Raw genomic sequence first — 10,374 nt, 5'->3', positions numbered from 1 at the left:
GATAAAAGGTACAAAGTTATTTTTGAATCTTCATTATGCATAATAACTAGTCCCAATGATGAATGCATTAAATTTGTTGGGCATAGACATGGTAATGTTTATATAGTAGATTTGAATGATCTTTCCAAGATAAACATGCAATGCCTAGTAGCCTTGAATACTAAAATTAATGAGACTAGTTGACTTTGGCACCGTAGGCTTACATATATTAGCATGTATTCACTTTCAAAACTTATTAAAAAGAAATTAGTTACCGATTTATCTAAATTAAATTTTGAAAAGGATAGAATTTGTAATGCATGCCAACTAGGTAAATAAACAAAAGTCTCATTCAAATCTAAAAATATTGTTTCAACTTTTAAGCCATTAGAATTATTGCACATGGATTTATTTGGACTCACTAGAACTACTAGTTTAGGTGAAAAATGATATGGCTTTGTAATTATTGATGATTTTTCTCATTTTACATTAATTTTTTTTTTTGGCACATAAGAATGAAACTTTTCATGTATTTTCAAAAATTTATCGAAAAGTTACTAATGAAAAAGATTTTTCAATTCAAAATATTCGAAGTGATCATGGAACCGAATTTGAAAATTAAGATTTTGAAAAGTTTTGTGATGAAAAAGGCATTGACCATAATTTTTCAGTATCTTAGACACCTCAACAAAATGGGATAGTAGAAAGAAAAAATAGAACCTTTGAAGAAATAGCCCGTACCATGCTATGTGAAAGTAACCTCCCAAGATACTTTTGGATGGAAGCAATTAATACGGCATGTTATATTTTAAGCCATGCTTTAATTAGACCAATTCTAAAGAAAACACCCTATGAGCTTTGGAAAGGAAGAAAATCAAATATTGCCTTTTTTCACGTTTTTGGTTGTCGATGTTTTGTTTTGATCAATGGTAAAGAGAGATTAAGAAAATTTGATGTAAAATCTGATGAAGCTATTTTTCTTGGTTACTGCTCTTCTAGCAAAGCTTTTAGAGTTTTCAACAAAAGAACTTTAGTAGTAGAGGAGTCAATACATGTTGTTTTTGATGAGACTAATGATCTTCCTTCAAGAAAGAGTGAAGGTATTGATGATGCAGATTCTCTTATAGAAGGGATGAAGGAGCTCACCCTAAAAGATTCAACAATTCAAAATGAAGAAGAACATGAAAACAAATAAGAGGATGAAGGTGAAGAATAATAAGAACAACCTCAAGATACAAATGATCTATCCAAAGAATGGAGGTATGATCACAATCATCCCAAAGAATTAATCATTGGTGATCCTACACATAGAGTAAGAACTCGTTCTTCACTTAGAGATGCATATAATCATTTTGCATTTGTTTCTCATTTTGAACCTAAAACCATAGATAAATCTGAAAAAGATTATAATTGGATAAATGCAATGCAAAAAGAACTTAATCAATTCGAAAGAAATAATGTATGGACTTTAGTATCAAGACCTAAAAATTATCCAGTAATTGACATAAAATGGGTATATAGGAATAAATTAGATGAATATGAAAATATAATTAAGAATAAAGCAAGATTGATTGCAAAATATTATAATCAAGAAGAGAAAATTGATTTTGATGAGACCTTTGTACCTGTTGCTAGATTAGAAGCAATTAGGTTTTTACTTGTATATGCATGCTTTATGAATTTTAAGTTATTCCAAATGGATGTCAAAAGTGCTTTTCTAAATGGTTATATTACTGAAGAAGTATATGTAGAACAACCCTCCAGTTTTGAAAATCATGCCTTTCCTAATCATATTTTCAAATTAAACAAAGTATTATATAGTTTAAAACAAGCACCTAGAGCTTGGTATGAAAGATTAAGTAAATTCTTGCTTAATAATGATTTTCTAGAAGAAATATAGATATAACTCTTTTCATTAAAAGAAATCATGATGATATCTTAGTTGTACAAATATACGTTGATGACATTATATTTGGATCTACTAATGAAATTCTTTGTCAAGATTTTGCTAAGCTCATGCAGGGAAAATTCGAGATAAGCATGATGGAAAAACTTACATTCTTCCTTGGACTCCAAATCAAACAAACAAAAGAAGGGATCTCCATCATTCCAAAGCAAGTATACAAGAAAACTACTCAAAAGATTTAGAATGGAGAGCTCTAAAGCAATTGGTACCCCCATGAGTCCATCATGTAAGATTGACAAGGATGAAGGAGGTAAAAATATAGACTCAAAACTTTATAGAGGCATGATTGATTCCTTATTATATTTAACTTCTAGTAGATCAGATATTATGTTTAATATTTTTCTATGTACTTACTTTCAATTAAATCCAAAAAAATTACATTTAAATGTAGTTAAAAGAATTCTTAAATATTTAAAAGATACACAAATTCTAAGATTATGGTATTCTAGGAACTCATCAATTGACTTAATAGGATATTCAGATGCTGATTTTACTGGATGTAGATTAGATAGAAAAAGTACTAGTGAAACTTGTCAATTTCTAAGAGTTAACTTAATCTCTTGGTTTAGCAAGAAGTAAAATTCGGTGGCACTATCTACGATCGAGGCCGAATACATTGCAGTCAGAAGTTGCTGTGCTCAAATCTTGTAGATTAAGCAACAACTTGAGGACTTTGGCATCAAACTCAATGAAACTTTCATAAGATGTGATAACACTAGTGCTATTAATCTAACTAAAAATTTAATTCAGCACTCTAGATCAAAGCATATTGAAATTAGACATCATTTCATAAGAGAACATGTTCAAAATTATGATATAATTCTTAATTATGTATGTACTGAAAAATAATTGGCTGACATCTTTACCAAGGCCTTAAGTGAAGATAGATTTTGTGAAATTAGGAGAGAACTAGAAATCTTTGATCCATCAAATTAAGTATCTTTCTGATTCCAATTTTTTTGCCAAAAATTTATTAAACCAAATTTTGAGCTTAATTCTCATCTCTCTTTTTTTAAAAGCTCAAAACTATCCTTCATATGATCAATCTCTTAAATAGACACCCTTCTCTCAAGTTTCAAATTTTTTCAAAATTTTTTCATCATTTTTTGAATTTTTCTAACCATGAGTCGACCTATAGGGTCGATCCTAGGATAAACTTATAATTTTCATTAAAACCTATCGGGCACTCTGTTTTATTGAAAAATCTCCAGTTGTAAAGGAGCCGACCCTTTGCCTTTCATCTTCCTCATCCCACCGAACAAAATCTCCTCCCTCTCCACTCTCTCAACCGCAAAAATCTCTTAAAATCTCTTTTCTCATCGGGTTTTCCCCTTCAAATCATTTGGGCTGATCAAGCTTACCCTAGCTTTAAACCCTCTTATCCAAACCGACGGTCCATCTCTCCAAAATCTTTATTTTTTATCTAAAATCTTTTTCATTCTACCTCTCATTAGGTCTCTGATAAATACTTAAGTTAAGTATTTTAAATTAAAAAATTATATTTAATTTATCTTATTTATTAAGAATTTGATGTTTCTTTCTATGTTTTACAGGAAAGATGATCGTCGATACAAAGAGTCCAATTCATAGATCAAAAAGACTCAAGTTTGAAGAAAATTGGACTTAAAATAAAATTAAAATAAAAGAAAGACGCATCCGATATTATAGAAAATGAAGATACTATGCAAGGAATCCAAAAAGGATATAGATATCATTATGAATGAATTTTTGTTTCTTTTTGGAATTTACACAAAAAAAAAGTTTCACGTGAGCGCATGAATTCAAAACAAAAATCTGGCGCGCGTGAATTCAAAAGAAGAAGCATGCACGCGTGAACGCGAGTGAACACGCGGGAAGCCCGCGCGTGAACGCGGGGCGCGGACGCGGGACGCGGTTTGGACGTGGGGCGCGGACGCAGGACGCGGCGTGGATGCGGGGACGGGCGCTGACGCGGGTGTGGGCGCACTGCAGACAAGTTCAAAATAAGGAAAAAAATAATATTTAGAAATGTGTTGAAAGATTTATATTTTTTTAGTCCCACATCGAAAAATCATGTAAAACTCCTCCCTCCTAACACCTATAAAAAGACTTTTGTACTCTCATTGGAGGGGGAGCCCAGAAATTCTTCTAGAGCCTTGCATAGAGGAATAGAAAGGGACTACTTCATGAGCAGCTAGGCTAGCAGTCTCGGAAGTGGAGAAAAAATTTTGTAACGACACAGAGATGGTTTATTGTTCTAAACTTTTCTGTATTTCTTTGTATGCAATAAAGATTATGCTTTTTATTTAAATTGTCATGAGTTCTTTATTTGCTCCCTATCATATGCTTTTATTTATGCTTTCTTGTTAGATTAATATTCGGAACAACTTTTACTTTCCGGAGACGCGTCGTGATCTACGGATACGGGGCGTGCCGAAGAAAGAAGAGTTGTGTACCTAGTCTTTCCGGAGATGCACCGTGATCTACGGGTACGGAGCGTGCCGAGGAAAGACAGGTATTTTTTCTAAGATTAATCACATCTATTTAGTTAAAAAAGAGATACAACTCTGCTAGTGCAAATTAATTCAAAACTCCCGAGCTCTTTATTTTTTTAATTTTCTCAATTTTATGATAATTTATTTTCTAAATCAAAAACAACGCTTCTTTCTTTTACCTTACAATTTCAACTTAGCCCAAGGTCCCTGAGGATACGATCTCGACTCATCCTACCTACGTAGTGAGTAGAGTTATTTTTGGTGCTATCAACGACTATGCATCAAATTTTGGCACCGTTGCCGGGGATCTTGGCATGGTTGAATTAAAAAATTGAAAAAAAAAATTAAAAAAAAATTGAAAAAAAATTTTTTTTTTTAAAAAAAATAATACTTTTCAGTTTTTATTTCTCGTTTTAAATTTTTTTTTTCAGTGCTTTCTAGCTAGATAATCTTATTTGCATAATTACAGAATTACCTTGCATAACTAATTTACTACTTAGGAATTTTGCTGCTTAGAATAATTTGCTACTTTTCATAGCCCAGTGATTTATTGCTTTTTAGACTTAATCACTTAAATTTATTTTCTTGCAAAACTAAAAAAAAAATTTAAAAAAAATATATAAAAAGATAAAATTATATAAAAAAAAAACCACTGACATTTCATAACACTTAACTAAAATAGCGTAACCTCAAATATAAAAATTTCTAACTTGATTGGACACCTTGTTTCTTTGCATTGCATCTCCATAATTAATCTTAAGGGCAATAACCCATTAACCAGATAAGGTGGAGATTTGATCACCCTTCCTTGGCCCACAAATCACTCCCTTGCATTTGCATAACCTAGACCTTAATTTAAAATCAACTAGACGTCAGCCCTAGGAATTTCGAGCTCAATAGGATAAAAAGCTCTAGAGTTGAACCGAGTGCGGATTGGTTAATTGCTCGGTGTCTAAGGCAAGTGATTAAAGAAAGTGATTTTCAATTGGTTCTGTTGATTGACCTGGCCAACTTAGTTGGTGTCTAAGGAAAGCAACGAGCAGGGAACCTCCCACATCTTACGCTTATCTGGCCGAGTCAGTTAGTCAGTCTTGAGCTTGGAGTGCTCAAAAGCGGTCTTGAAAGTTAGGAGCTGTCTAGATCTAAGTTAACCTTAGGATAGAGAGTCTATGATTGTTTAAGTTGATTGCAATTAACATCTAAACATTAATTAATTTTTTCCTTTTCATAGATTTAAGATTCTTAGGTTCTTCTCTTTAGATTTTCTTCATTCTTTTCTCACTTTATTATAAAAATATATATTATAAAAAAAAAAAAAATTTCTGTGTGTGCTCTACAGTATAATTGTAAGGTGTATGCTTGACCGTAGATCGTTACGACCAGAAATCCAACCTTTTGATCCAGAAATAGAAAGAACCCTTAGAGCCAACAGACGTAAAAAGATGGACCGAAATCAGGAGAATGATCCACCCAAGCAATTGAAGGAGTACTTTACTCCTTCCACATATACCTACTCTCTTTGTATTCAAGTACCCCCTGTGGAGGCCACTCAATATGAAATTAAGTCTAGTATAATCCAAATGTTACCTTCATTTTATGGACTTAGTAATGAGGACCCTTATAAACATCTTGAAGAATTTCTTGAAATATGCTCAACTGTCAAAATTCACAACTTCTCCGATGATGCTCTTAGGTTGAAATTATTCTCTTTTTCACTTAAGGACAAAGCCAAATACTGGCTACATACTTTGGATTCTATGACTATATCAACTTGGGACCAGCTGCAAGGAGAGTTTCTCAAGAAATATTTTTCCATAGGAAAAACTAATCAAATAAGGAAAGCCATAACTAGTTTTTTCCAATTAGATGGAGAAATGTTTCATGAAACATGGGAGAGATTAAAAGACCTTATTAGAAAATATCCCCACCATGCTGTACCCAAGTGGCAGTTAATCCAATATTTTTATGATGGGCTCTCTAAAAGACATCGACAAATGGTCGATGCATCATGCGGTGGGACATTTATGCTGAAAAGTGAGGATGAGGCATGGCAACTGTTTAAAATTTTAAGTGAAAATTTATTACATCATATGTCTGCCTCTATTAGAGATAAACCTATGTTAAACTCAAAAAGAGGTGGAATATATGAAGTAGGAAATGCAATAGATATCCATCAAAAGGTAGATGAACTGTCCCAAAAATTAGATCGTCTTCTAAATACTGGACAATCCCCGATTCCACCTAATCCAATCCAAGAAGTTTGTGCATTGTGTGCAAGTCCGAACCATTTTGTTAATGAATGCCCAGCCGCACCTCAATTTTCTGAGTTTGTGCACGAGCAGGTTCAGTAAGCTCAAGTCCAACAAGCTCGCAGACCAGGAAACGATCCTTATTCGAACACTTATAACCCCGACTGGAGAAACCATCCAAATTTTTCCTGAAGACCACAACCAGTGGTTGGTCCTGCCACACCTCGACCTCAATATCAAGACCCAACATATAAGCATGGACCATACCATCAATTTCAAAATGTTCCTCAACCGTCTAGTACTGGTCACAGCTCAGCTTTTGAGGAAAAAGTCCTGAAAGCACTAGAAAGATTAGAAGTCAACACTCAGATCCTTAACTCCCACACACAATCCATTGCTAAGCTAGAGACCCAAATAGGTCAACTAGCGACTGCATTCAGTAGGAGGGAAGAAAGAAAATTACCTAGCCAACCCGAGAGCAACCCAAGAGGGCAATTTGTGATTGAGAGTTATAATCCCCCAGAAGCTTTTTCTGAACATGCCAAATCAATCATGACTCTGAGAAGTGGGAAGGTCATTGAACACACTAGTAAAACCAATAAGACTGACCCTAAACCTCTAACCGAATCCAAATCACCCAAGAACAAGGAGGACCTGAAAATAGAGAAGGAACCAACTGCACCGGAATCATCTTACTTGCCTAAAGCCCCATTTCCGGATGCCCTGAAAGCCCCTATTCCTACAGATAAGAAGGAAGGAAAACTCGATGAGATGTTGGAATTGTTTAAGCAAGTCCAAATTAATCTTCTCCTTCTAGACGCAATCAAACAGGTCCCTGCTTATGCCAAATTTTTGAAGGATTTGTGCACCCAAAAACGTAAATCTAGATCACAAATCCCAAAAAAAGTACGTCTCACTGAACAGGCTAGTTCTGTCGTCCAGCATGCCACTCCTCCAAAGCTTAAAGACCCAGGAGCCCCCATCATTTTCTGTGTTATAGGAGATTATCACATTGAAAAAGCTCTTCTAGATTAGGGACAAGTGTGAATCTTTTACCTAGTTCGGTGTATGAACTTTTTGGATTCGAAGAACTGAAACCCACATCAGTCACATTACAGTTAGCCGACAGATCAATTAAGGAACCACGTGGAATGCTTGAGGATGTCTTGGTCAAGGTAGATGAGTTTTACTTTTCAGTTGATTTTCTGGTTCTCGATATGGAATTAAGTGGCAACCCCAAACAAATTCCCATTATCTTAGGACGACCTTTCCTAGCTACGGCGAATGCATGCATCAATTGTAGGACAGGAGTCATGGACGTATCGTTTGGGAATAAGAAACTGAGACTGAATGTGTTTGGTGCTTCCCAAGGATCATCAATGGATAGTTGCTTCAAAGTAGATACACTAGAAGACATTATAGAAGATGCAACACCCACAATTCTAGCACCTGACCCCTTAGATACTTGCTTGGCTCACTTTGGAGTGTATGACTTTAAGAGATATATGAAAGAAGTTAACATATTATTGGATACACCACATGATAAAACCACTCCTCCATGGACAATCAAGTATGAGCCATGGCCCATCTTTTGTTGGTTTTATTGAATATGACGTCTGGCTGAAGACGTAAAACTTAGCGCTTTTTGGGAGGCAACCCAAATTTCTTCTATCTTGTTTTAACTGATCATCATTTTTTTTAAAGAATAAAGGACCACTCTGTATGGAAGAGTCTGTTAATAAACTTGACGTCTGGCTGAAGACATATAACTTAGCGCTTGTTGGGAGGCAACCCAATGATTTCATATTTTTTTTTACTTTACCGCAGCTGCAGGAATTTAGAACAAGAGCCTATTAATCAATGAAGCTATCTTCAACTTCCAAAGCAAAATTATCCCAGGTGCACTCTCTCCTTTTATTTTCTTTGCTTTCCTACTCCATTGAGGACAATGTAGATTAAGTTGGGGGGAGGAAATTAATCAAATCCTCGAGTATGGTCAGAAATAATTAGTTTTGTGGATTCAAATTTTATTAGGCATCCTAATAAATGAATGATTAACGGTCAAGATAATTTTAGAGATACTGAGGAATAAATTATTAAGAAAACCCAATGAATGGTAAGGTTTAAACTAGATCAAATTTTAGGAGTGATTCTACAAACCCTCTTCTTACTGATCTCAATAAAGAATCTGCTTCATGAGAAATTGGGTGGAAAGATCGAGGTATGCAAAAAAAAAAAAATCTCCTTAAAAAAAAAAAAAAAAAAACATTGGTTTCCTACTGAGTAACCGGGCCCTTTCGCCTAAGTAAGCGTTGTGGTTCGCGTAAAAAGGTAGGCAATGTTATAATAATAATAATAATATATATATTAAGGAGACTAAATTGCAAGAAGATAATAAACCTCCTTTTCATTAAGTTAGAAGATTTAAAGAGTAAAGTGGGAAGTTGGTGAAAGAAAAACTCTGAAATTTCTTTAGTTAATACTCAACCACTAATTGGGTCAAATTGATAATCCAATGAAATATCTCTTTAATGATCTGACCAAGTATCATCTACCTTTTGGGATGCCTAACCTACTTTTTATTCAAAATCAAGTCGGTACACAATGCTGATATATCTATTTTACTTGAGGACGAGCAAAATTCAAGTTGGAGGGTGTGATAAATACTTAAGTTAAGTATTTTAAATTAAAAAATTATATTTAATTTATCTTATTTATTAAGAATTTGATGTTTCTTTCTATGTTTTACAGAAAAGGTGATCGCCGATACAAAGAGTCCAATTCATAGATCAAAAAGACTCAAGTTTGAAGAAAATTAGACTTAAAATAAAATTGAAATAAAAGAAAGATGCATCCGGTATTATAGAAAATGAAGATGCTATGCAAGAAATCCAAAAAGGATATAGATGTCATTATGAATGAATTTTTGTTTCTTTTTGGAATTTACAAAAAAAAAAAAGTTTCACGTGAGCGCATGAATTCAAAACAAAAATCTGGCGCGCGTGAATTCAAAAGAAGAAGCATGCGCGCGTGAACGCGAGTGAACACGCGGGAAGTTGGCGCGTGAACGAGAGTGAACACGTGGGAAGCTGGCGCGTGGACGCGGGGTGCGGACGCGGGACGCGGTTTGGACGCGGGGCGCGGACGCAGGACGCGGCGTGGATGCGGGGACGGGCGCTGACGCGGGTGTGGGCGCACTGCAGACAAGTTCAAAATAAAGAAAAAAATAATATTTAGAAATGTGTTGAAAGATTTATATTTTTTTTAGTCCCACATCGAAAAATCATGTAAAACTCCTCCCTCCTAACACCTATAAAAAGACTTTTGTACTCTCATTGGAGGGGGAGCCCAGAAACTCTTCTAGAGCCTTGCATAGAGGAATAGAAAGGGACTACTTCATGAGCAGCTAGGCTAGCAGTCTCGGGAGTGGAGAAAAAATTTTGTAACGACACAGAGATGGTTTATTGTTCTAAATTTTCCTGTATTTCTTTATATGCAATAAAGATTATGCTTTTTATTTAAATTGTCATGAGTTCTTTATTTGCTCCCTATCATATGCTTTTATTTATGCTTCTTGTTAGATTAATATTCGGAACAACTTTTACTTTCCGGAGACGCGTCGTGATCTACGGATACGGGGCGTGCCGAGGAAAGAAGAGTTGTGTACCTAGTCTTTCCGGAGACGCGCCGTGATCTACGGGTACGG

General features: G+C 34.8%; 1 non-coding gene across 1 annotated transcript; it reads right to left on the bottom strand.

The window, feature by feature from the left end:
- Positions 1-6,248: 6,248 nt before the first annotated feature.
- Positions 6,249-6,354, bottom strand: LOC140855158 (small nucleolar RNA R71). Its single transcript, XR_012138188.1, has one exon. It is a non-coding gene; the product is annotated as a small nucleolar RNA R71 (small nucleolar RNA).
- Positions 6,355-10,374: the final 4,020 nt, after the last annotated feature.

This window comes from Elaeis guineensis, chromosome 1 (assembly GCF_000442705.2).
Source record: "Elaeis guineensis isolate ETL-2024a chromosome 1, EG11, whole genome shotgun sequence".
NCBI classification, from domain to species: domain Eukaryota; kingdom Viridiplantae; phylum Streptophyta; class Magnoliopsida; order Arecales; family Arecaceae; genus Elaeis; species Elaeis guineensis.
The sequence above is the reverse complement of the archived record's forward strand: the minus strand, read 5'-3'. Positions and strand labels throughout refer to the sequence as shown.